The 25673-nt window shown below is 45.0% G+C and overlaps 1 protein-coding gene across 6 annotated transcripts in view; it reads right to left on the reverse strand.

Annotated features, from left to right (window-relative positions):
- The window catches only part of LOC143924687 (BTB/POZ domain-containing protein KCTD5), a 156050-nt gene that overhangs the window by 59133 nt on the left and 71244 nt on the right, over nucleotides 1-25673 (reverse strand). The gene's annotated exons all lie outside the window — the stretch shown is intronic.

Below are 25673 nucleotides of genomic sequence, written 5' to 3' on the forward strand. Positions count from 1 at the left end.
ATGTCCTTAGTCTGTCTTCAGCAAACCGTTTGCAGGCTCTCTCGTGCATCATCTTAGAAGATGCTTCCTTCTGGGATGACAGCCATGTAGACTAATTTCATGCAGTGTGTGGCATATGGTCTGAGCATCGACAGGCGGGGGGGGGGGGGGGAAGAGAGAGAGAGAGAGAGAGAGAGAGAGAGAGAGAGAGAGAGAGAGAGAGAGAGAGAGAGAGAGAGAGAGAGAGAGAGAGAGAGAGAGAGAGAGAGAGAGAGAGAGAGAGAGAGAGAGAGAGAGAGAGAGAGAGAGAGAGAGAGAGAGAGAGAGAGAGAGAGAGAGAGAGAGAGAGAGAGAGAGAGATAGAGAGAGAGAGATAGAGAGAGAGAGAGAGAGAGAGAGAGATAGAGAGAGAGAGATAGAGAGAGAGAGATAGAGAGAGAGAGATAGAGAGAGATAGAGAGAGATAGAGAGAGAGAGATAGAGAGAGAGAGATAGAGAGAGAGAGATAGAGAGAGAGAGATAGAGAGAGAGATAGAGAGATAGAGAGATAGAGAGATAGAGAGATAGAGAGATAGAGAGATAGAGAGATAGAGAGATAGAGAGAGAGAGAGAGAGAGAGAGAGAGAGAGAGAGAGATAGAGAGATAGAGAGATAGAGAGATAGAGAGATAGAGAGATAGAGAGATAGAGAGATAGAGAGATAGAGAGATAGAGATAGAGAGAGAGAATATATTTGAACTTTCACTTAAGGGTGTATTCACTTTTGTTGCCAGCGGTTTAGACATTAATGGCTGTGTTGAGTTATTTTGAGGGGACAGCAAATTTACACTGTTATACAAGCTCACTACAATGCAAAGTGTAATTTCTTCAGTGTGGTCACATGAAAAGATAATAAAATATTTACAAAAATGTGAGGGGTGTACTTTTGTGAGATACTGTATATGGAGGCAGTGCATGGAGATCAATGTCTGCCAGATGCAGAGATGTGGCTATCGATTATATATGGCAAGTAATCATCCTGCTTTAGATGTGCCCTGTTTTTACTACTCGTTATGCATGCATTGGTGGACCAATTTGGATTCTTTTTGGTTCTATTTGAGTTTTTTTTTTTTTTTTTTTTACACTGGCCTATATATAGGGAACTGCCTTTTTTTTTTAAAGGGTAAATGTATTTGTATTTCAAATAAAAAAATTACGATATCCAAAAACAAACACATCTGTTACAGAGCATGACATCCACGAAATTAGTAAAAATTGGCATACAAATTCCAAAGAATTAGAGTCTATGCATCAGTACATACATTACTTGCATCCTGTGTATTCAACTATGTTGAATTCCAACCTCCTGTATCTCCAGGGGAGTAACCCGGAATACATAATAAGAAACATAAGAAAACAAACTGAACTCAAATTTATACTTTAATGAAGAAATCCACCTTTTGAAAGCACATACCACTGCCATGCATAAATATTAATTTTGCTGATTAGTATAAGAGCAATTCAGGGTCCCATCTACCCTTAAGAAAGGCAGAGCCATACCATATGAAAATAATGCCCTACTGCAGCCCTGCACCTAGGGCAGTCTGGTGTTTCTTATGAAGATGTGCGGGTGTATAATACACACGGTGGAGATTAAGCTGGATAATTTTATTCCTGGCTGAAACCAACCGAAGGCAACAGCCATTCGGTGATCTTAGACAAAGATTACTCCGTAAGGGATGGGATATCAGATCTCCACTGAGCCGCCACACTCTCCATCTTAGGGGAGGAAGAGGTTAATAGGGCAAAATAATATCTTGAAGTTTTGAATGATCACCCTTGAATAGCAATTTCTCCAGCCAAGAATGGGAAAGTCAAACCTTCCGCAGACCAAATTGGGCTGCCAAAGCATGGTGTAGTTGCAGATACCGGAAAAAAAAGGCATTAGGGAACTTATATTAAATTTGGAGATCCCTGAAATTTCTAAAAGTTTGTTTCGTAAACAATTGGCAAGCATACTTAATACCATACTGAGCCCAACACGCCCCATCAGGGATTTTATTTAGCTCCTTTAGCTTGGAGTTGTAACAGAAGTGAGCATTAGAAGTCAAAGGACTGCCCCTCATCCTATTACAGATACGAAAGATCCTATATGAAAGTCTAAGGACTGTTCACCCTGAGTAGGGTGGGGGAACTGCCTTTTGATGGGAGTTTGCTACTTACCTCTGAAGGTATGCGGTGGTATCTGGCACCAATCGGCCAATATCCGATTCTTTAAAGCAGGAGTTCTGCCGTTTTTTTTGTTTTTTTTTAGTCAGCGGCTACAAATACTGCAGCTGCTGACTTTTAAAATAAGGACACTTGCGCGCACGCGAAGCCGATCTCTCGATTTCGGGTGCTGCTGCCGCCATCTTGGGTATGGTAATCAGGAAGTGGAGCCTTGCTGCTTCATTTCCCGGTTCCCTACTGCGCATGCGTGAATCGCGTTGCGCAATAAGGATGGTCCCCGCTGACCCTGGGATCCATGTGTTTCCCAGCGGACAGCGGGGGACCTGCAGGAAGTGGTGTAAATATCCGCAGATTCTGCGGATATTTATGCCGGAAGTGGGTGCAAATACCTGTACTGAACAGGTATCTGCACCCCCCTCCCCCCTGAAAGGTGCCAATTGTGGCGCCGGAGGGGGAGGGGAGGGTTCCGATGAGCGGAAGTTCCACTTTAGGGTGTAGCCCCGCTTTAAGTCCTGCAAGCTTACCAATAACCCTTTGTGGGTAGAGCGACGTGGGTCCCAGGGTCCCCACCAGTTGGACCTCCGATAGCACGCAGTAGCAAAATCAATCTTTAGGTTTTTAAATTATGCGGTTGCCTGTAAGTTATGTTTGTGTTTAGTCAGTAAATTATTTCAATACATAGTATTTTTACCTTGTATTAATCAACTTGTAAGATGTCTAACTGTACCTTCTTTTTTTATTGTTGAAAAGTTTTGTATTAAAAGCACTGTACCCTGAAGAAGAAACTCTACATTTTGAAACGCGTTGGGTTTTCTCTGTCTATATGAATCCCTTGACAGACAAATGTGTTTATTTCTATATATTTATCATTACTACCTTCTGTGACCATATTAGTATTTCATCGGTGCATGAACACTTGTTTTCTATGTATTATATTAATAACGTTTATTGTAGTAACTTTTAATCTTGCACTTCATAGAGAGAGACCCCGGCTCCTCCCCTTCTAGGAAACACCACCTTCCAACACAGATTTAAGCCTCAACCTTCCTTCAGCCCCTCAGTTCTTCACTAGTACCTCCGGCCTACATGGGAGACACAAGAACATGTCAAAACAAAGATCGCATGAGACCGTCAGGTAAGACTTTATGAGTTCAACAAAAAAGCTCCCATCTGGGTGGGTATCGGTGCTGTCCTGAAAGACTCCTGGAAAAGGATGTTACCGGTAAGTAACTCTGTTGTTCCCAAGGCCATCTTTCAGGACAGCCACCATAGAGAGGATAAGTGAGTACCTTACTTCAGGGTGGGACAACTGCCTGCAGCACCTTACGACCAAAAGCTTGGTCCTTAGCAGAAAACAGATCCAACCTGTAGTGCTTCACAAATGTAGAGAAGCTGGACCACGTTGCAACCCTACAAATCTGCTCAGGCGAAGCACCAGCTCACTCAGCCTCAGCCTGCGAAGTTGCCACTGACCTAGTTGAGCGTGCCTTAATACCCACTGGAGATTCCACCCCCCTTATCACATACGCCTGACTAATTGCCATCCTCAACCATCTGCCAATTGTCTGCCTGGATGCTCTGGACCCCTTCTTGGGCCCTGAGAATAAAAGAAAAAGGAGTCAGACTTCCTGAAATGACTTGTACAGTCTAAATATTGTAGGACGCACCTCCCAAAAGTCTAAACTATGAAAAATACATTCCAGTTCCCTCACAGGATTTGACCAAAAAGGTGGGTAACACAATCTCCTGAACCCTGTGAAATTCAGATGCTACTTTTGGCAAAAACGCCGGATTCGTTTTAAAAACTACACGGTATGGGAAAACCTGAAAAAAAGGAGCTCTCACTGAGAGAGCTTCAAGTTCACTCACTCTCCTAGCCGTAGTGATCGCTACCAAAAACACTGTTTTGAGAGTGATCTCTTTCAATGTGCAGGCTCTCAACGGCCCAAAGGGCCGCTGGGCCGTTACGCCTGCAAAACTAAAGAAAGGTCCCATACCAGGAATGGAGAGACTGACAGGCCTTTGTCTATTTAAGGCCTTAAAAACCTACTTATCCATGGATCAAACGCCAGTTTTTCTAGGAAAACGCTTAAAGCGGAGACCTGCCCTTTCAGGGTACTAAGGGCTAACCCTTTATCTGCTCCTGCCTGCAGAAATTCGAACACTGCTATGGAGCTGTGAACATCAAAGGAGTTCTCCAAGCACCAACTATTAAAACACTTCCACATCCTTCAGTAAATGGCCTGCGTTTCCTTGTTTCTACAATTCAAAAGGGTGGCCACCAAGCGATCCGAGAACCCTTTTCCCTTTAGCAACTCTTCCTCATAAGCCAGGCTGCTAGGTTCCACCAATCTACCTGAGGCTAGACGACTGGTCCCTGGAACAGGAGATCCTCCTGGACCAGGAGAATCCAGGGAGGTTCTACGGCCAAGCCCTTCAGAACAGAGAACCATGGCCTCCTGGGCCATTGCGGGGCAATCAGTATATGAGAACCGTGTTCTCCACCTGAAATGTTCTCAACACTGTCGGAATCAACACTGGAGGGGGGAAGGCATAACACCTGGAGAACTCCCAAGGCATCTACTCCTAACGCTCCGTCCCACCTGCTCAGGGAAAAGAAAAAAAAAAAGACACACTTTTGTGTTTTCCCTTGAGGCAAACAGATCGAACGATGGGACCCCCCACTTTCTGGTGATCATCTCAAAAACCTCCTGCTTCAATACCCAGTTGCCCTCCCTCAGAGTCTTTCAGCTGAGGAAGTCCGCTAGTTGATTCTGTTCTCCCTTCAAATGAATTGCCGAAAGAGACAGAACATTGGCCTCGGACCATTTGAAGATCGATTCTGACAGAACACAAAGCATTCCACTCCTGGTGCCCCCGTTTGTTGACATGGGCCACCACCGAGGAATTGTCTGAATGAACCCTCACGTGTTGTCCCCGATGTTCTTCCTGGAAGGCTCTGAGAGCCAGATCCCCCGCTCTCAATTCCCTCCAGTTCGAGGACCGCACTACCTCCATCTTCCCCCAGGAACCCTGCACCACCCAGGTGCCCAGATGAGCTTCCCAACCTGAACCGCTTGCATCTGTTACAGTCCTGGATACTGGGAGGACCCACTCCAGGCCCTGTGAGAGATTTACCTCCTTTCTCCACCAGTGGGACCTCTTGACCTGAGGAGGAACTGAAACCAGCAAATCCAAAGACCCCTGACTGTGGTCCCAGATCCTCAAAATAAACAGTTGCAGAGGACGAAAATGTAGCCCTGCCCACTGCACTGCTGGAAGTGTGGATGTCAGTAAGCCTAGGGCCAACATAATCCCCCTTACCAAAATCTGAGAACTGCCCCGGAACAACAACATTGCATTGTCCATTTTCTGAATCTTTTCCAAAAGGAAGAAAGACTCTTTGCTCTGTCGAATACAACACATAGCCCAGAAAGGTGACCCTTTGGGCCGGGATTAAATTGGATTTCTCCAGGTTTACAAGCCAACCCAAGTACTCCAACATGTCTTTTGTAACCTGCAGATCTCGAACCAGCTGCTCCAGGGACGGTGCAAACAAAATAAGAACGTCTAAATAAGCAATTATCGAGACGCCCTTGAGCCATAAGAACACCAGCACCTCCACCATTACCTTGGTGAAGATACGGGGGGAGGAGGACAGACCAAAAGGAAGGGCCTTGAATTTGAAATGAAGAACCCCTTCCGCTGTTCTTACTGCCAGCCTGAGAAATTTTTGATGGCTTTCTGTGATGGGGATGGGCAGATTTGCATCTTTTAAATCTATTGATGCCATGAAACAGTGGAAGCCTTCACCGAATCCATCCGGAATCTCCAGTAAGTGACAGATTCAGAGGCTTTAAATTCAGGATGAGCCTGAATTTTCCCGAAGGCTTACGAACCACAAAGATGTGGGAATAAAATCCTCTGCCTCTCTCGCCCACTGGCACCCTTGCCACCACCTCCTACTGTTCTAGCTCTTGTGGTGAGGACAGAAGAGCCCCTGACTTTTCCGGGTACTTTGCATCTCGGTGACCATAAGCCTGATTGTTGGGGGGGGGGGGTACCCGAGAACTCCAACCGATAACATCACCTTATAATCCCCAGCAAAAACTGATTGGAGGTGATCCTTTCCCACTGTGGGAGGAAAGCCCCCAACCTTCCTCCCACCGTGGTCCTGTCATTGGCTCTTTTTGGGCTGTTCAGGAGGGCGAAAAATTGCCCTCCCCACGACCCTTACCCTTCAGTCCCCAGGACTTTTTCTGTTTCTCAGCTTTTGGAGTCTCCACCTTTTGAAGCTGAGCCTTTTTAGCCTGAACCCCATATTCTCTCTTAATGGGGAAGGCTTTCTCCTTATCGGCCGTCTGATCCAGCACAGCCTCCAACCCTGGTCAAAATAATAGATCACCACGTGAGAGGTATCCCACAGTTTAATTTTGGATGCACTCTCCCCCTGCCATGTTTTCAGCCATAAGGCTCTCCTGGCTGAATTGGTCAGGGCCGTGGACCTTGCAGATATGCGGACAGATTCTGCCGAAGCATCTGCAATATAAGCCGCTCCCTTGAGTAACATGGGAAAGGAAGAGAGGATAGTCTCTTTTGCTGTTCCTGCTTCTATATGGGCTTTGATCTGAGTAAGCCAGTATTCCATATTCCGGGCTACCACAGTGGCCGCCATGGCTGGTTTCAGGTTCCCCTGACCCGAGTCCCAAGCCTTCTTCAAAAACGAATCCATCCTTCGATCCATGGGATCTGACAGAGCCCCCATGTCCTCAAAGGCCAGATCTGTATGCCTGGACACTTGGGAAAATGCTGCATCTAACCTAGGCGACTTGTTCCATACCAGAAACTCCTCTGCAAATGGAAACCTTTGTTTCAAGGCTCTTGAGATCCTCTCTGGATCCTGCCATTCTTTCTTGATGGCATCCACCAGGACCTTGTGAACCGGGAACACCCTCTTCTCTTCCTCCAAGCCCCTGTACATTTGATCATGCAGGGATAAGGTCTTCCTTTCCTCTTGAATGCCTAAAGTGGTGAGAATGGCTCCTAAGAGATCCTCCACTTCTTCAAGAGAAAGCTTATAACGGGAGGACCTTTTGGATTCCCCATCCACAGTATCCTCATCTGACTCTCCCTGGGAGTCAGAGACAACACTATCCGCATCGTCTTCATCCCTGGAGCCCTCTGGCTTATCCCCCACCGGGACAATATCCTCAGGGATAGGTGGGCCACTCTGCTGTGCTGGTAAAATTTTAGTCTGCGACTGAGGTAACTGAAAACTGGAGAATAACTACTTAAAACGACCTAAAGGTGCTAGAGAGTTCCCTTACTGACACCGCAAGGTCCACACCCTGCTCCGCTGTCTGCTCCCTCACCAGCCCCTCTATACACTCCCTTCAAAGTGCTTTAGTCCAAGACTCCCCCATAGAAGCCCTACACGAAGGACACTTCTTAGACCCATGGGGCGGCTTTCTGAAACATAAAAGCAGACAAAAGGAGTAATAAGCACCACCTCTTACCAGCACTGACCAGAGGACCACCAGGAGTGTCCCCCCAGGACCAACCACCACCAGGGTCCCAGACGCACCCCCTCCTCGCCCCCGACCACCGGGGAGGGAATACACCGGTGGAGCTTCCGATACAAAAAGGAAGGGAACACCACCCCAGGGTTCGCCTTACCTTGGAGTGGCTGGTGCTGCTGTCTCCTGGGCCAGTTCTTGAAGCCTCTGCTTCCGACATGCCAGGCACTAGTGGTCACAATCCTGTTGTCCAGCCGCTCTCTGTACAGGGTGAAAAAGGAAGATCTCACCAGCCAGAAATAGAAGTCCGTTTGAATTTACCGCGCTTGGAACCGGAAGACGTGTGTACAGGAACAAGGAAGCCCGCCCCCGCCGGAAATGACGTCGCCCGTCATCCAGCCTGGACACAGCTCCAGTGCCACCTACACAAGGGGGAACATAGCAGCCTCCTGTTGCGCCACGCTAGGCGCCATTAAGCGGCCCTCCCCAGACCTCCACCTTCCCCAAGGGTGGCTGGAGTGTGAACATCCCAAAATCCACCAGGGATCCGTTCGGCCATCCGGACCTCTGACCGGCCACCTGGGACCACCATAGAGAGACCCCTGTCTCCCCCAGATAAAAGAAAAAGCCTCAACCTCCCCAGCTGATTGGCTTCAGCTCCCATGCGGTGTTTCCCCTCCAGAGGAAACACCATAACTGAGAGGCTGAGGGGAGGTTGAGGCTTAAATCTGTGTTGGAAGGCGGTGTTTCCTAGAAGGGGAGGAGACGGGGTCTCTCTCTATGGTGGCTGTCCTGAAAGACGGCCTTGGGAAAAATCCCACTAGAAGTTTGTGATCGCATGGGCTGTTACAGGTATTCTTTACTGAGAAATCTGGGGTCTATTAGACCCCAGATCTTACCTCCGTCCTCAAAAGTATTTGATCAAACCAAAATCTTTGTGATCAGGCACTTTACAAGTCTTGTAAGCAAACTGAAAATGACAAAATCCTTGCAACTTCTGGTTTCATTTGTCAGAGAGGAGGGACAGGTACAGATGTACCTGTCTTTCCTCCGTTTAGCTGGCGTGACAGCTGACAGGTTGCAGCAGTCCCAGGCTCCTCAATTGCACCAGCGAGCCCAGGAATAGCAGCCCCTTTCACGCCCAGTAGAAGTAATCAGATAGCTGTATAGCCACTCAGATCACTTATACAGGAAAGTACATCAGCGGCTTCAAATTTGATACTGGGATCACAGCTGCAGCCATGATCCCGGTATAACCACTTCAACCTTAGTACACACAATTACGTCCCAAGGGTGTGAAACAGTTAATGCCAGTGAAGAGGGATCTTTTGAAGATATCTGAGCAAATTTGACCTTCCTAGTTTTAGGGTTTGAAAATATATTGTAAACTACTTTTGGCACCACACACCAGTGGCATTGGGTGGTGTACATTTCTACATGGATTTGGCAGTGGATCAAGAATAAATTGATATACATGGACACATTCACATTTTGAAGGTTTGATAAATTTTTTGGAATAGAAATTGTTCATTGTTTTTTTACACTTATGTGTGGTTTGTTTCAAGTCATTTACAGTGCCTTGTAGAGCTGCGTGATTCTGGATAAAATGAGAATCGCAATTTATTTTTTTGCTTAGAATAACGATCGCGATTCTTGACCCAACAACTTCTTTCACATTATACAAAAAATAATAATTAGGCTAATTTTACTAACCGCTTGCCGACTAGCCACCGTTATTATACTGCAGCAGTTTGGCACAAGCCTGCAAACTGTTGTAGCTGTAAGTCGGCGGGATGGCATTGCAGGGGTGGTCATGCTCGTGGCCAGCGGTCACGATGACCGCCAGGTGGGCACGAGAGGCAGAACAGGGACGTGTGTTTAAACACAAATCCCTGTTCTGTGAGGAGAGGAGAGGCAGACTGCGAGTTCCTAATAAGCTAGGAACCATGATCTCTTATAGTCAGTCCACTCCCCCCCCAGTTAGAACACACAGTCAGGGAACACATTTAACTCCTTGATCACCCCCTAGCGTTAACCCCTTCCCTGCCAGTGACTTTTACACAGTAATCAGTGCATTTTTATAGCACTGATCACTATATAATTGTCAGTGGTTTAAAAAATGTGTCAAAAGTGTCCTATGTATCCGCCATAATGTTGCAGTCCCGATCAAATAAAATCTGTCATTACTAGTATAAATATATCCCCTATTTTGTAGACGCTATTAACTTTTTGGCAAACCAATATATACACACACACACACACACATTATAAATATATATATATATATATATATATATATATATATATATATATACACACACATATATATACATATATATACATACACACACATATACACACACACAATTTATTTATTTTTTTACCAAAAATATGTAGACTACATATCGGCCTAAACTAAGGGAAATGTTTTGTTTTTTCTTTGAAAAAAGAAATGCAAAAGGGGATATTTATTATGGCAAAAAGTACAAAATATTGTGTTTTTATCAAAACCGACGCACTTTGTTTATAACGCAAAAAGTAAACAGCAGAGGTGATCAAATACCACCAAAAGAAAGCTCTATTTGTGGGGGAAAAAAGGATGTCAATTTTGTTTGGGTACAGCGTCGCACGCCCGCGCAATTGTCAGTTAAAGCGACTGCCGAATCACAAAAAATGGCCTGGTCATTGAGCAGCCAAATTTTCCGGGGCTGAAGTGGTTTAACAGAAACAGCAATCCGTGCAAATACACAATAAATTCATAACAATTGTTTGCCAAATGAACACTTATAAGATGATCACAACAGGTAAGGTAAATCAAGGATAAAAAGAAATGCAGCGCAAAAAATTTAATAAAATTCAAGAAATCAGATAAATACTAAAGGTCCAGATATTCAGCGAGATGAACTATAAAGCCCAGACAGCAGCAGCAGAGACCATCCATGTGTGGATGAAAGAAGTCTGAAAAACCACTGCGCAAAAACATTGCAATGACCGCCATTTTAATCTCTAGGGTCTCTGCTAAAAAACAAAACAAAAAAAAAAAAACACACACACACACACACACACGCACGCCACAAAAGTAAGTACATCCCTCACATTGTGGAAAATATTTTATTATATCTTTTCATGTGACAACACTGAAGAAATTACACTTTGCTACAAAGTAGTGAGTGTACAGCTTGTATAACAGTGTAAATTTGCTGTCCCCCTCAAAATAACTCACTCAACACACAGCTATTAATGTCTAAACTGCTGGCAACAAAAGTTAGTACAACTGCAAGTTATTTTGAGGGGACAGCAAATTTACACTGTTATACAAGCTGTACACTCACTACTTTACATTGTAGCAAAGTGTAATTTCTTCAGTGTTGATGAAAAGATATAAATAAAATATTTACCAAAACGTGAGGGATGTACTCGCTTTAATGAGATTGAGAGAGAGAGAGATATACAGTGGGGCAAAAAAGTAGTCAGCCACCAATTGTGCAAGTTCTCCCATTTAACCACTTAAGGACCGCCGTATTGCCAATGTACGTCATTACAATGGCACAGGCAGGCACAAGCACGTACATGTACGTGCCTGCCTTCCAGCGGGTGGGGGGTCCGATCGGACCCCCTCCCGCTGGATACGGCGGTCCGGTTCGCTGCAGGAGCGATCCGTGATGAGGGGATGGCCGTTGGTTTCTGGCCACCCCCTCTCGATCGCTCCTGGCCAATGAGAAGCTTCCTCCCACTGTGTATTGTATACACAAAGGAGGAAGTGATGTCATTCTCCTCGGGGCGGTCTTTTTGACCGGACTACGAGGAGAAGACAGAAAGTAAGTGCACCAAACCACTACTCTAACACATAGGTACACATAGGTACACATAGGTACACAACCCCCCGCCCCCGATCCCCCCCCGCCCCCAGTCACAGTGTCACTGATTGCATTGATCATTTATTTACTGATCACTGCATTCAGTGTCAGTTGTAAAAGTAAAAACTGTCAGGGCAGTTAGTGTTAGGTCCAGGGTAGCCCCCTATCACCCCCCAATAAAGGTTTCACCCCCTTTTGCCAGTGTCACTTTTTTGTCATTTTTCTGATCGCTGCATTAGTGTCACTGATGTCGCTAGGTAGCTAATTATTTTTTTAGGTTCACCGCCAGGTTTTTATAGCGCTAGGTACCCCCATATACTACCCAATAATGGTTTTAACCCCCTGATTGCCCCTAGTTAACCCTTTGACCCCCTTTTGCCAGTGTCACCAAGCAATCATTTTTCTGATCGCTGCATTAGTGTCACTAGTGTCGCTAGGTAGCTAGTTATTTTTTTAGGTTAACCGCCAGGTTTTTATAGCGCTAGGTACCCCCATATACTACCCAATAATGGTTTTAACCCCCTGATTGCCCCTAGTTAACCCTTTCACCAGCGATCACAGTATAAGTGTCACTGGTGACGCTGGCTAGCCAGTTAGTTATTTAGGTTCCCCGTCAGGTTTTTATATAGCGCCAGGGACCCCCATATACTACCTAATAAAAATTTGAACCCCCTGATTGCCCCTAGTTAACCCTTTCACCAGTGATCACCGTATAAGTGTTACGGGTGACTCTGGTTAGTTTGCTTTTTATAGCATCAGGGCACCCACCATTTATTACCCAATAAAGGTTTAACCCCCTGATCAACCGGCGGGTGATATCAATTAGGTTTTAGGGTCAGGGTCTGCGTCGCCCCAGGCAGCGCAAGGTTAGTGCCAGTACCGCTAACACCCACACGCAAAGCATAAACCTCCCGTAGTGGTACAGAATCTGAACAGATCAATATCTGACCTGATCAGATCTATACTAGCATCCCCAGCAGTTTAGGGTTCCAAAAAAACGCATTGTTAGCGGGATCAGCCCAGATACCTGCTGGCACCTGCATTTTGCCCCTCTGCCCAGCCCACCCAAGTGCAGTATCGATCGATCACTGTCACTTACAAAACACTAAACGCATAACTGCAGCGATCGCAGAGTCAGGCCTGATCCCTGCAATCGCTAACAGTTTTTTTTGGTAGCATTTTATATTTAAATCCGGAAGGCAGTGCTTGGTTTACGGGGTCCCGTACGTAGCTAGGCTCCCAAAAAGTCCCCCACATGTGGTATCCCTGTACTCGGGAGAAGCAGCAGAATCTATTTTGGGGTGTAATTTGACTTATGCCCATAGCATGAGTGAGCAATATATCATTTAGTGACAACTTTGTGCAAAAAAAAAAAATTGTAAAATTCCTGCAACTTGTGGCAAAATATAAAATATTTCATGGACTCAACATGCCTCTCAGTAAATAGCTTGGGGTGTCTACTTTCCAAAATGGGGCCATTTGGGGGGGGGGGGGTTGTGCTATTTTGGCATTTTATGGCCTTCGAAACTGTGATAGGTAGTAAGGAGTGAAATCAAAAATTTGCACCCTTAGAAATCCTGAAGGCAGTGATTGGATTTCGGGGTGCCGTACGCAGCTAGACTCCCAAAAAGTCCCACATATGTGGTATCCCCGTACTCAGGAGAAGCAGCAAAATATATTTTGGGGTGCAATTCCACATATAACTATGGCATGTGTGAGCAATATATCATTTAGTGACAACTTTTTGTAAACTTTTTTTTTTTTTTGTGTCATTATTCAATCACTTGGGACAAAAAAAAGAAAAAAAATATTCAATGGGCTCAACATGCCTCTCCACAACTTCCTTGGGGTGTCTACTTTCCAAAATGGGGTCATTTGGGGGGGGGGGGGGGGGTGTTTGTACTGCCCTGCCATTTTAGCACCTCAAGAAATGAGATAGGCAGTCATAAATTAAAAGCTGTGTAAATTCCAGAAAATGTACTCTAGTTTGTAGACGCTATAACTTTTGAGCAAACCAATAAATATACGCTTATTGACATTTTTTTTTACTAAAGATATGTGGCTGAATAAATTTTGCCCTAAATGTATGACTAAAATTGGGTTTATTCGATTTTTCTTATAACAAAAAGTAGAAAATATTTTTTCTCCAAATTTTCGGTCTTTTTCCATTTATATCGCAAAAAATAAAAAAATCGCAGAGGCAATCAAATACCATTAAAAGAAAGCTCTATTTGTGGGAAGAAAAGGACGCAAATTTCGTTTGGGTACAACATTGCATGACCGCGCAATTACCAGTTAAAGCAGTGCAGTGCGAAATTGTAAAAAGACCTCTGGTCCTTAGGCTGTTTATTGGTCCGGGGCTGAAGTGGTTAAAGAGATGAGAGAGGCCTGTAATTGTCATCATAGGTATACCTCAACTATGAGAGACAAAATGTGGAAACAAATCCAGACAATCACATTATCTGATTTTTGAAAGAACTTGCAAATTATGGTGGAAAATAAGTATTTGGTCACCTACAAACAAGTAAGATTTCTGGCTCTCACAGACCTGTATCTTCTTCAAGAGGCTCCTCTGTCCTCCACTCATTAACTGTATTAACCACTTTCAGACCGGACCATTTTGCTGGCTTAAGACCAGACCACTTTTTGTGATTCGGCACCGCGTCGCTTTAACTGGACAATTGCGCGGCCGTGCGACGTGGCTCCCAAACAAAAATTTTTCCCCACAAATAGAGCTCTCATTTGGTGGTATTTGATCACCCCTGCAGTTTTTATATTTTTTGCGCTATAAACAAAAATAGAGCGACAATTTTGAAAAAAAAAAACCGCAGTATTTTTTACTTTTTGTTATAATAAATATCCCCCAAAAATATATAAAACTGTTTTTTCCCTCAGTTTAGGCCGATACGTATTCTTCTACATATTTTTGGTAAAATAAATAAATCGCAATAAGCGATTGGTTTGCGCAAATGTTATAGCGTTTACAAAATAGGGTATAGTTTTATGGCATTTTTATTAATTTTTTTTACTAATAATGGCAGCGATCAGCGATTTTTATTGTGACCGCGACATTATGGCAGACACATCGGACATTTTTGGGACCATTGTCATTTATACAGCAATCGGTGCTATACAAATGCACCGATTCCTGTGTAAAGGACACTGGCAGTGAAGGGGTTAACCAGGGGGTGGCAGTGTAGGGGTTAAGTGTTCCTAGGGGAGTGTTACCAACTGTGGGGGGCTGGGCTTTGTGTTAGTGAACACCAATCCCTGCTCCAATCACATGTTGCTAGGCAGAAAGGGGAGATGCTGTTTACAACGGCATCTCCCCATTCAGCCTTCCTGTGAGACAATCGCGGGTATCCCCGCGGCGATAGAGTCCGCGGGACCCGCGATCAGACACGCTAGCACTCTGCCCTCAGCATGCATGTGATGGCAGGGCGGCATATAGAAATGGACGTACCTGTACGCCAATATACCTGCCCGTGCCATTCTGCCAAAGTACGTCGCCGTGCGCCGGTCAGGAACTGGTTAAGGCACCTGTTTGAACTTGTTATCAGTATAAAAGACACCTGTCTACAACCTCAAACAGTCACACTCCAAACTCCACTGTGGTGAAGACCAAAGAGCTGTCGAAGGACACCAGAAACAAAATTGTAGATCTGCACCAGGCTGGGAGGACCGAATCTGCAATAGGCAAGCAGCTTGGTGTGAATAAATCAACTGTGGGAGCAATAATTTGAAAATGGAAGACATAACAAGACCACTGATAATCTCCCTCGATCTGGGGATCCACGCAAGATCTCACCCTGTGGGGTCAAAATGATCACAAGAATGGTGAGCAAAAATCCCAGAACCACACAGGGGGAATGGCAAGTTGCAACCAAAGAACACCATACATACTGTGAAGAATGGGGGTGGCAACATCATGCTTTGGGGCTGTTTTTCTGCAAAGGGAACAGGACGACTGATCCGTGTACATGAAAGAATGAATGAGGCCATGTATTGTGATATTTTTTTTTTTTTCAAAATGATGTTTATTAAATTTCACAAGATACAAAGTATGTATAGCAACTACATCCAATACAATTCTTGGATGTCATACAGATATAGGCAGCATAAACAATGACGATATCAACATCAGTAACTTCGGCACATAGTTGTATCTGAGTCAAAAAACAGGTACTAGCATTGTGTAACTCAAGGGTGTGCCTTGGAACATAGTACAGCAGTAAAAGTGGGGTAGAGGGTAGGGTAATGAAGGGAGGGAGAGACGGATAAAAAGAAGGGAAGAAGATGGGGGGAGGTTGGGGTGTGGGAGGGAAGGGGGGGGGGGAGGTTTTGAGAACAAAGTATGGAGTGATGAACCAGCAATCACAAGTAAGTTAACAAAAATGATATTCATCAGGAACAAAGTCAGGTTATCTGGGATGAGTACCATTTGTGCCACGGGAGCCATTGGGCCTGGGTTTTTGCATAGGATGGTAAGCCTCTGGACCCAATCAGCTCGTATGTATAGTGAGAGTGCACTAGTGTGGTAACGTCTAGGATGCTAGGTATGGTAGAGGATTTCCAATTTCTGGTTAGAAGTAGTCTAGTTGCCAGAAGAATATGAGTAAGGACTGTGCGGCATGTATGAGGGACATCGTCCGGAAATATGTTGAGTATAGCAAGTTGTGGAGACAGAGATTGGAACATTGCTAGTCTCGAATAAGTTTCGTAACGTCTGACCAAAGGAGATTAATATGTGGACATTGCCACAGAATGTGGAATAAAGTTCCTGTATAGTTGCAGTTGCGCCAGCACAGTGGGGTAGTGCCGGGTTGAAATTTAGCGAGTCTATGGGGAGTCATATACCAGCGAAGAGTGATTTTTGACGTCAGTTCCCATAAGCCTGTGCACCGTGTGGCTTTGTATACAGAGGTAAAGGCTTGTTGCCATTGGGCGTCAGAGAAGTGGAGAAGTGTGTCTGATTCCCAATCTAGGAAGGGTTTGGATTTGAAGAAGATATTTTTTTCCTGCAACAGGGGGTAAATAATCGATATACCTTTATATGTGGAATCTTGTTTGAAATAGTAATTCCATAGTTTTAAGGGTATTGCACCCTCTAAGCGGGTGTGTGTGGTCAGACAGGAGCGTAATCTATGATAATTGAAAAAATCTGACGAGGGTGCCCCATAAATGGACTGGATCTCAGGGAAAGATTTGTTATCCGTGAGGGTCCTAAGATCATTAGTGTGGGATGCCCTGGACGTGAGCCATGTAGGGATAGTTAGATCAGGTGATAAGATTTGGAGGGTCTGTAATGATACCGGTATGTCTTTCATAGGGAGGGATGACCATGTGTTATTGCGAAGTATTTTCCATGCAGAAAGCGATGCTTTTATGGTGGGTGAGTAGATGCTGAAATTTGTCACAGAGACTAGGGAGCTAAATAACCAGCTTTTGAGGTCGGGACCAGGTGTGGCACAATTTTCTATATCTCCCCATAGCGTAGTATTGGGGGGGTTAGTCCATTCCCGCAGTTGGGAGAGGATGGTGGCCAAGTAATAGTCCCGGATGTCTGTATATCCCATACCCCCAGCATGCTTATGTTTGAGAAGTTTGGAATAGTTGCTTCTAGGTTTTTTATCTTGCCACAGGTATTTACTAAGAATAGATTGCAAAGAAGCTAGGTATGATTTGGATAAGGGGATGGGAGGGGTGCGAAATTGATATAGAATTTTAGGTAATGTGAGCATTTTAAACGCAGCGAGCCTACCCGACCATGACAGTTCAAATTTGGCGAGGTTGGACAGATCTTTGATTAACAATTGTTTGGTTTTAACATAGTTGGCTTGAAACAATCTAGACACCGATTTAGTGAGTACAATGCCTAAGTACGGTATTCCTTGGTCAGCCCAAGGGTATGCATATTGGTTTCTTAGAATATTGCTAGTGACAGCATCAAGGCCCAGTTCTAAAATATATGATTTGGTTTCATTGACCTTATAATAAGAGACGGAGCCAAAAGTTAAAACATGTTGTACCGAAGCCAGGGAAGTCATAGGCTTAGTAAGCATCAATATGACATCTGCAAATAAATTTATTTTGTGTTCTATGTGGCCTATTTTAAAGCCAGAGATGGTTGTGCAATTTCTGATATGTGCCGCCAGGGGTTCCATGATCAGGTTAAAGATAAGTGGTGATAAGGGACAACCCTGGCGGGTACCATTGGTTATTGGAAAAGCTCGGGAGGTTATTCCGTCCGTGTAAACTTGTGCCGATGGAGAAGAATATAGGGCCATAATTGCTGAAAAAATATGACCTTGGAATCCAAATTTTTTAAGGGTAGCTTCTAGGTAAGCCCAATGGACTCTATCGAACGCCTTCTCTGCGTCTAGAGATAGAAGCAGAGAAGGCGTTCTACTAGTCTCAGCGTGATGAATTATGTTTATCAATCTCCTTGAAGCATCATAAGTTTGTCTACCCTTCGTGAAGCCAGATTGATCAGGGTGTATCAAAGTGGGCATAATTTGGACTAAGCGATTGGCTATGAGTTTAGCGAAGATTTTGGTGTCGGTGTTTAGGAGAGATATTGGTCGAAAATTTTGTGGCGTGTTGGGCTCTTTCCCTGGCTTCGGTAGAGTAATTATCAGAGCATTAAGCATTTCATTGGGAAGAGAAGAGGAGGCAGCAGCGTCATTGCACACTTGTGATAGGTAGGGAGCCAAAGTAGTACTGAATTGTTTATAGTACTCATTAGTTAAGCCGTCAGGCCCTGGTGATTTGTGGGAAGGCAAGGTTGATACTATGTTTTGAACTTCTAATTGTGTGAAAGGGGTGTTCAGGTCAGAGATGTGTTGTTGTGATAATGTTGGTAGGTCGATCGTTTGAAGAAAGGAATTGATGTCAGCAATAGAGGGTTGAGTGGTGTTGGGGTCATCTTTCAAGTTGTATAAAGTATGGTAGTACTGGCTAAAGGCATCTGCAATAGCTTGAGGGTCTAAAAGTTTCTGCTTTGTGGTTGGATGAAAGAGATGATGTATTCTAGATTTAGCATAGTGACCCTTGATCCTTAGAGCAAGTGCTTTCCCCGCCTTGTTACCTGTAGTATAATAGTGTGGTTTGAATTTCGTGTTGGTGCGAGTATGATATTCTAGGAGTAAATTTCTAAGTTCCTGTCTAAGGAGGACTAACTGGTCTTTTGAATTAGGGTCTGGTGTGGTTTGGTTTTGAACATCGAGTGCATGAATTTTGGCTATTAATGTGTCTAGACGCTGTGATCTCCTCCTCTTATCTCGAGCAGAGAGTTGCATTATAATCCCTCTGACGAATGCCTTATGAGCATTCCAGAGGACAGTATTACTGGAGACAGCCAGTATTAAGGGTAAAAAACTCTTCAAGCTGGTTACGTATGTACAAGGAGTGTTCCGGAGAGTGAATGATGTCCGCATTCGCTCTCCATACCGTATGCCGTGGGGAGTTCAGATGATCGGTGACAGTGAGTGAGATCGGAGCGTGGTCAGACCAAGTGATCGTACCAATGCCTGATTCGGTAGAGTTGGTCAGCGTCCATTTATCTACAAGGAAGTAGTCAATTCTCGTGTAGCAGTTATGTCTGTGGGAGAAAAAGGAGTAGTCTCTTTCGGTGGTATGTTGGCATCTCCAAATGTCGTATAGGTTGTTGTTCCGTATGAAGGTAGTCATAGGGGAGGATAGCCTGGAGGAACGGGAGGAGGCATCCATGAAATTATCTGGAACTATGTTAAAGTCCCCACAGACAATGAGACATCCCTGTCGGAACTTGTTAAGCTTGTTCATCAGTCTAGAGAGGAATTTAATTTGGCCAGTATTGGGAGAGTAGACGTTTACGATAGTATATCTGGTTTTGTTGAGGGTACAATCCAGGGCTATAGATCTTCCATCTTCGTCCTCCATGCTATTGTGGAGGGTGAAGGTGACAGTGTCTTTTACCGCTATCATAACCCCATTACGTTTGTCAGGTCCTGAGGATTGAAAGATGTGAGGAAAATGGCGATTGGAACAACGGGGGCTGTCTAGCTTTTTGAAGTGGGTCTCTTGGCGGCAGAGGACATCACATTTGGATTGGAGAGCGGTCCTCCACATGGAGGATCTCTTCGCTGGGTGGTTAAGTCCTTTAGTGTTAAGGGATAGAAATTTCGGCATTGTGCAGGTCAGGTGCAGATGTCAGGCGTGGTGGTAGGTACTTACAGTGAGTGAGATTCTCTATAAGATGTCAGATGGTGTCCAGATGCGGGTTCCTGTAGCCGGAGCAGGTGCAGTTCTCAAAACAGAGGCAAACCAGGGAAGAGGAGAAGCAGGAGCAGTGGAAGGAAAGGGTAGAAATTAGTACTTCGGTAGTGGTAGGCAGAACAATAAAGAGGTAATTAATACTGTAGTGTAGAACAGCCAAAAAAAAAACACTAGGCTGTTGAAACTATACGGGGTGAAAGTTTATGGTTAACACATCCCGAGCAGGGCACCAACCGGAGTAATGTGGTGCAGAACATGAATTGAAGCGGGTGAGCATCGCCAGCAGTAAAGATTCAGCGGGCATTAGGCGGTTGTTTAGGGTATAGAGGCGGAGAAGGCCCTCTGCGGTTGTTGGACTGTACGGCAGGCTCTTCCGGGAGAATATCCCATTGTTGTAGAAGCTTTATGCCCTCAGGGACTGATGTAATAATGTGTTTAGACCCATTCCTGGTTACAATGAGTTTAGTCGGGTAACCCCATTGATAGGGGATTTTGTGGTTGAACAGCGGTTTGGTAATCGTTATCAGCTGTTTGCGCAGTTGTCTGGTGTGTTGAGACAGATCCGCAAATAGTTGTAGATCAGAGAATGGTTCCGGTAGCCTATTCATATGCCGGGACTTGAACATTAGCTGATCTTTAGCATGATAGAAGTGCACCCTCATCAGGACGTCCCTGGGTATGGTGTCAGCCAAGTGCGACGGTTTAGGGATGCGGTCAATAATGGTCTCCATCGGTGACAGGTCAGGTAGCAGTGTTGAGATCATTTTCCTGGCGTAGGTGTTAAGGTCATGAGGTAATACCGATTCGGGGATACCCCTGATCTTGACGTTATTACGTCTAGAGCAGTCTTCGAGGTCCGCCATTTTGGATTTCATCCATTTTTGTTCGTCATGTGTGTGGTCTTGGGCATCCACTAGGTCATTAACCGTAATAGTCAGGTCACTCATATGGTGTTCAATACGTTGGATTTTTTGCCCCATATGTAGCATATGAGATGAAAACTGGGTAAACATGGATGATAATTCATTATGTATAGAGGATTGCAAGGAGATGAGCATCTCCTTCATAGTAGTGTCCAGGACAGGCTGGTCTGATGTGGGGAAGGCCGCAATAGCTGAGGGCTGGCGTGTGGGTAAGACGGATGCAGGGCTTACCTCAGAGTTGGGCCCCGCAGAATCCATTTGCATCCGCGCTTTGGCAGGGCTGTTACTGGCTGAAGAGGGAGAATTCTGTGGAGATATTGCAGGGGAGTGCTGCTGGATGGATATTGCAGATTCGTCCGCATCAGGGAGGTCAGTGTAATCCGAAGGTTTTCTGACAGGGCCGCGGGCGCCATCTTGGATCTCTGTGTCAGGCGGCTGAGTAAAATAATCGGTCAATTTCTTCGGCGTCCGGTATTCCTTCCGCTTTCGGTTCGTCTGAGGCATAGCTGGGTTCTACGGTAGTCACCCGGTCGTGTTAAGGAGTTCGTACGTGTGCTCTGTACGGCGATGCTCCGGTCGATAGTCCGGTCGGTGCGGGAGCTGAGGAGTCAGACGTCCATCCTGCTCGGCGGTTAGCCACGCCCCCTCCTGTATTGTGATATTTTGAGTGCAAACTTCCTCCTATCGGCAAGGGCATTGAAGATGAAACATGGCTGGGACTTTCAGCATGACAATGATCCCAAACACAACACCCGGGCAACGAAGAAGTGGTTCCGTAAGAAGCATTTCAAGGTCCTGGAGTGGCCTAGCCAGTCTCCAGATCTCAACCCCATAGAAAACCTTTGGAGGGAGCTGAAAGTCTGCGTTGCCCAGTGACAGTCCCAAAACATCACTGCTCTAGAGGAGATCTGCATGGAGGAATGGGCCAACATACCAGCAACAGTGTGTGACAACCTTGTGAAGACTTACATAAAACGTCTGACCTCTGTCATTGCCAAAGGATATATAACAAAGTATTGAGATGAACTTTTGATATTGACAAAATACTTATTTTCTGCCATTGTCTGGATTTGCTTCCACATTTTGCCTCTCTAGTAAGGCAGAATAAAGACACCAGTCCATCCAGTTCAACCTGAGTGAGTTTCTACAATTGTCCCTATACCTGCACATTGCACACTCACATCGGTCCCTACCCTCAAGGAGCCCACAATCTAAGGTCCCCATTCATATACTAGGGACAATTTTGGACAAAAGCCAATTCACCTACCAGCATGTTCTTGGAATGTGGGAGGAAACCAGAGTACCCAGATGAAAACCCACACAGACACAGGGAGAACATGAAAACTCCAGGCAGGTAGTGTCGTGGTTGGGATTTGAACCAGCAACCCTTTTTACTGCTAGGTGAGAGTGCAACCCACTACACCACTGTGCCGCCTTAAATATGTATCTATCTCTATTTATTTATATTTCAATCACATATACATACACACACACACACACACACACATTATATATATATATATATATATATATATATATATATATATATATATATATATACACACACACACACACACACACACACACACACACACACATTTGGGTGTTCCAACTTAAGTAATTTTCTAGCAAAGAAGTGATTTTAACTTGTAAGCAACAAATGTCAGCAAAAGACTTAGTTTGTAAGTGGTTAAACAGACCTCATTTACAGACCGAAAATTCCAAACAATAAAAAAATAAAAAAAAAGGGGGGGGGGGGGGGGGGAGATGATGCAAGATTTCTAGATTTCTATTTATCTTGCTGAGCAATGTTGTGACAAATCTGGCAGGCTGTTTTTTTTTTTTTTTGGACAGCTTCCAGCACTGTGCAGAGAATGGCTCTGCACTGAATCGTGGAAATGCTGGATTAAGATCGTGAGGGGGGTTGAAGTGAGATCCGGATTTTTTTATTTAAGAAATAACTGTGCAGCTCTAGTTCCTTGTGAATCTATTCATCCCAATGTGTTTATCCAGTTTTGTTGCATTACTACTTTGAATTAAAATAGACTTTGAGGGCTTTGTACAGTGTAATGTGCACAACTCGCTTAAAAAAAAATGTGCACCTTCAACAAATTAAGTCAAAAAATAAATAATGTTGTGTACATAAGTAATCACACCATTTGCTATGAAAATACCAAATAAGATGCAGTCAAGACAATTACATTATAAGTGGCATACTGTAATTTGATTGCACACAGGTGGACCTTATGTAATCAAAGTGCCACATGATCTGTCACATGTCAGTATGAATACAACGCACCTGTTCTGAAAGGCTTCCAAGCGTGCAAAACCACCAAGCTTGGCTGCTCCAAGCTCTAGAAAGTTGTATACTGTACACACATTCTGGACAGTGTTTTGCCAAGTGCCTTATCCTGTCAAGATAGTAAGTTAATACAGGGGAGGTCGATGGCTATTCTATATACAGTATTTGCAGACTTTATTTAGGCATAGACATGGACTTCTATTGTTGGTGGCTACAGGTATGATGTGTATCCTTAAGCCTAGGCATAATGTCAGCAGACTGAGGCTCCGCAGGCGCAAGCTCGTCCAAAAAGGATAGGGTGCACTCCACTTCCTCAAGCACACAGACGGCTGCTGGCAAATCAGAGGCTCCAAAGGAAAACAAAAATAAGCATGCTTGCGTCCTCCACTTTCAGAGTTATCCATCACGGAAGCAAATTTAGGCTAAACAAGGTTGTACTTCTCCCTACATAAACAGAGCAGGAAGTCAGACATGGTGTAGCTCAGGAAGACTTTAAGGAGCCAGTGGGAAACAGCTGTCCAGGTTTACTGCATCAGACACTTTGGCAGGGACACTGCAAACTGCCCCACAACCAGCTGCAGGGCAGGGAAGGTCAACATGGCTGTCTGAAGCTCATCAGTTTAAGGCAGCAGGGAGCCCATGACTTGGTCTCTACAGAGAAGAGTAGCGGTGGTGCAAGTTGGGAAAAAGATCATGTGAGCATGAAGTAGAGGAGGTGAAGAGCATTTACAGTAAAGGCAACACAAAGAGCCAGATTTCAAAAATTCACAAGTGGTATAGCACCCGTTTCCCGCCCAGGCCCTGTGACACATGGAGCATTTCAGCTGGAGCACAGGGTATTAGACAGAGACAATAGCACAATAAGCGCACATCAAGCTACAAAAAGGGGCAAGACCTTGTGACATGCTGTCGGCAAAAAAAAAAAGTCAAGCTGCAGAGTGCCAGAGCAGAAACCAGAGAACATGCCATATCCAAAACAGTACTCGCCCCTCTGGTGGGCATAGTCACTAAGGAGTCTTCAGGGACAGGGTACAAGCAGCAGGTGTACTGCAGCTCTGGGCCTGAAGAGAGCTCTGTGACTGACTCACAGTACACCAGGAGTTTGTAGCGCACCCCAATCATAGCCCATTGCCCTATGGTAACATTAAAGTAGTTGTAAACCCTTACAACACACTTTGACCTACAGGTAAGCCTAGATTAAGGCTTACCTGTAGGTCCAAGAAATATCTCCTAAACCTACACGGTTTAGGAGATATTTGGCGAAAGACAGGCACCGCTGTCTACGGCCCATGCGCCATAGACAGCAGGGCGCAGGCGCACTGAGTACGGCACCCATCAACGGCGATATGCCGCGCGTGGCAGCTCACGTGCGCATGGGCGGGAGTGATGTCATCGCAGCTTCGCCGAATGACAGCGGCGGAGCGGCGAGACTCACCGAGAAGATGAATGCGCCGGACTACAGGGGACAGCGGTGACTTCGCTGGCTCCTGTGTCAGGTAAGTGACACATAATGGGCTACTATGCGATGCATAGTAGTCCATTATGCTTTACCTTTGCAGGGAATGAAAGAGGAAGTAAACTCATCAGTGTTTACTTCCTCTTTAAAGGCTGGCCCTGCATCTTCAGCATGTCATGTTCCCAGATTAGCTGATCCAGAAGACTGCAAAAAATGAACAAGCTGGATTGAAAGATCAACTGTGGTCTAGAGGAGGTATATGGAATGGTACAGTCAGTATGTGGCATGAAACTCCAAAAAATGCAAAACAATGTCCTGTCCTCCCTCTCACTGTTGCAAATTATAATTTGATATCCAGAGTGTGCATGCAGGTTGACAGTCCTGGTCTATGGGAAGTATATAGTCCAAAGTAGAAAGAGTAAATGGATACTTATCAGGTGGTGATGGAAAAACAAATCTTCAGTGCCAGTACCATTGCCGATTTCCTATGAGGCCCATCAAGCATAGGAAAGTATTCATATCCTCCAGTCATAGGGACAAGGAAACAAGAGATCCTAACTGGTTTCACTGGTCACCGCCTGCTGCGTCAGAGGCAGTGTGGTCCCATCTATGCACAAAAGCCCACTGAGCTTTTAAATCGCAAACCTTAAGTGTCTCCAGGTGTGCAGCATCGACGTAAATCACATCACTTCCGGGTGAACCCAGAATTGTATCAACAGCTGACAGGGCTGTCATGCTGCACACCAGGAAGTAGACACTGCGTATAGCAGACAGTTCAGGCACAAATATATGTCTGTCAGGGCTGGCTTAGCCCTTCCTTCTCTGGGCTGGCTGCTCAACTGTCAGCTAATTGCCAGCTCTCTTCTCTCTCCGGTTACCAGCTGTTCCTGATGATGCTCGTCTGATCTACCTAAAGCCTTCCAGCTCACTTCACCTCTGCCTTCGCCTTGGTCACATCACTAGAAACCATCTCCTGCAGTTTGTTTAAAGACTGGCTTGCTGACATCCCTTCTGGCTCCTTATCCTGCTTGCTGTTGCTCTACTTGGATCCCTGACTTCTGGCCTGGCTGACTACCTGATCTGGTTACTGGACTCTGGCTATGTTTGACTACGCTTTTTCTATTTCCCTTTTTATCTTTATTAATAAACAAGTGTGATTTAATTGTACTTCTGTCTC

This window comes from Lithobates pipiens, unplaced genomic scaffold, assembly GCF_037356315.1.
Source record: "Lithobates pipiens isolate NorthernLeopardFrog02 unplaced genomic scaffold, aLitPip1_a1.2 Scaffold_22, whole genome shotgun sequence".
In the NCBI taxonomy this organism is placed as follows: Eukaryota; Metazoa; Chordata; class Amphibia; order Anura; family Ranidae; genus Lithobates; species Lithobates pipiens.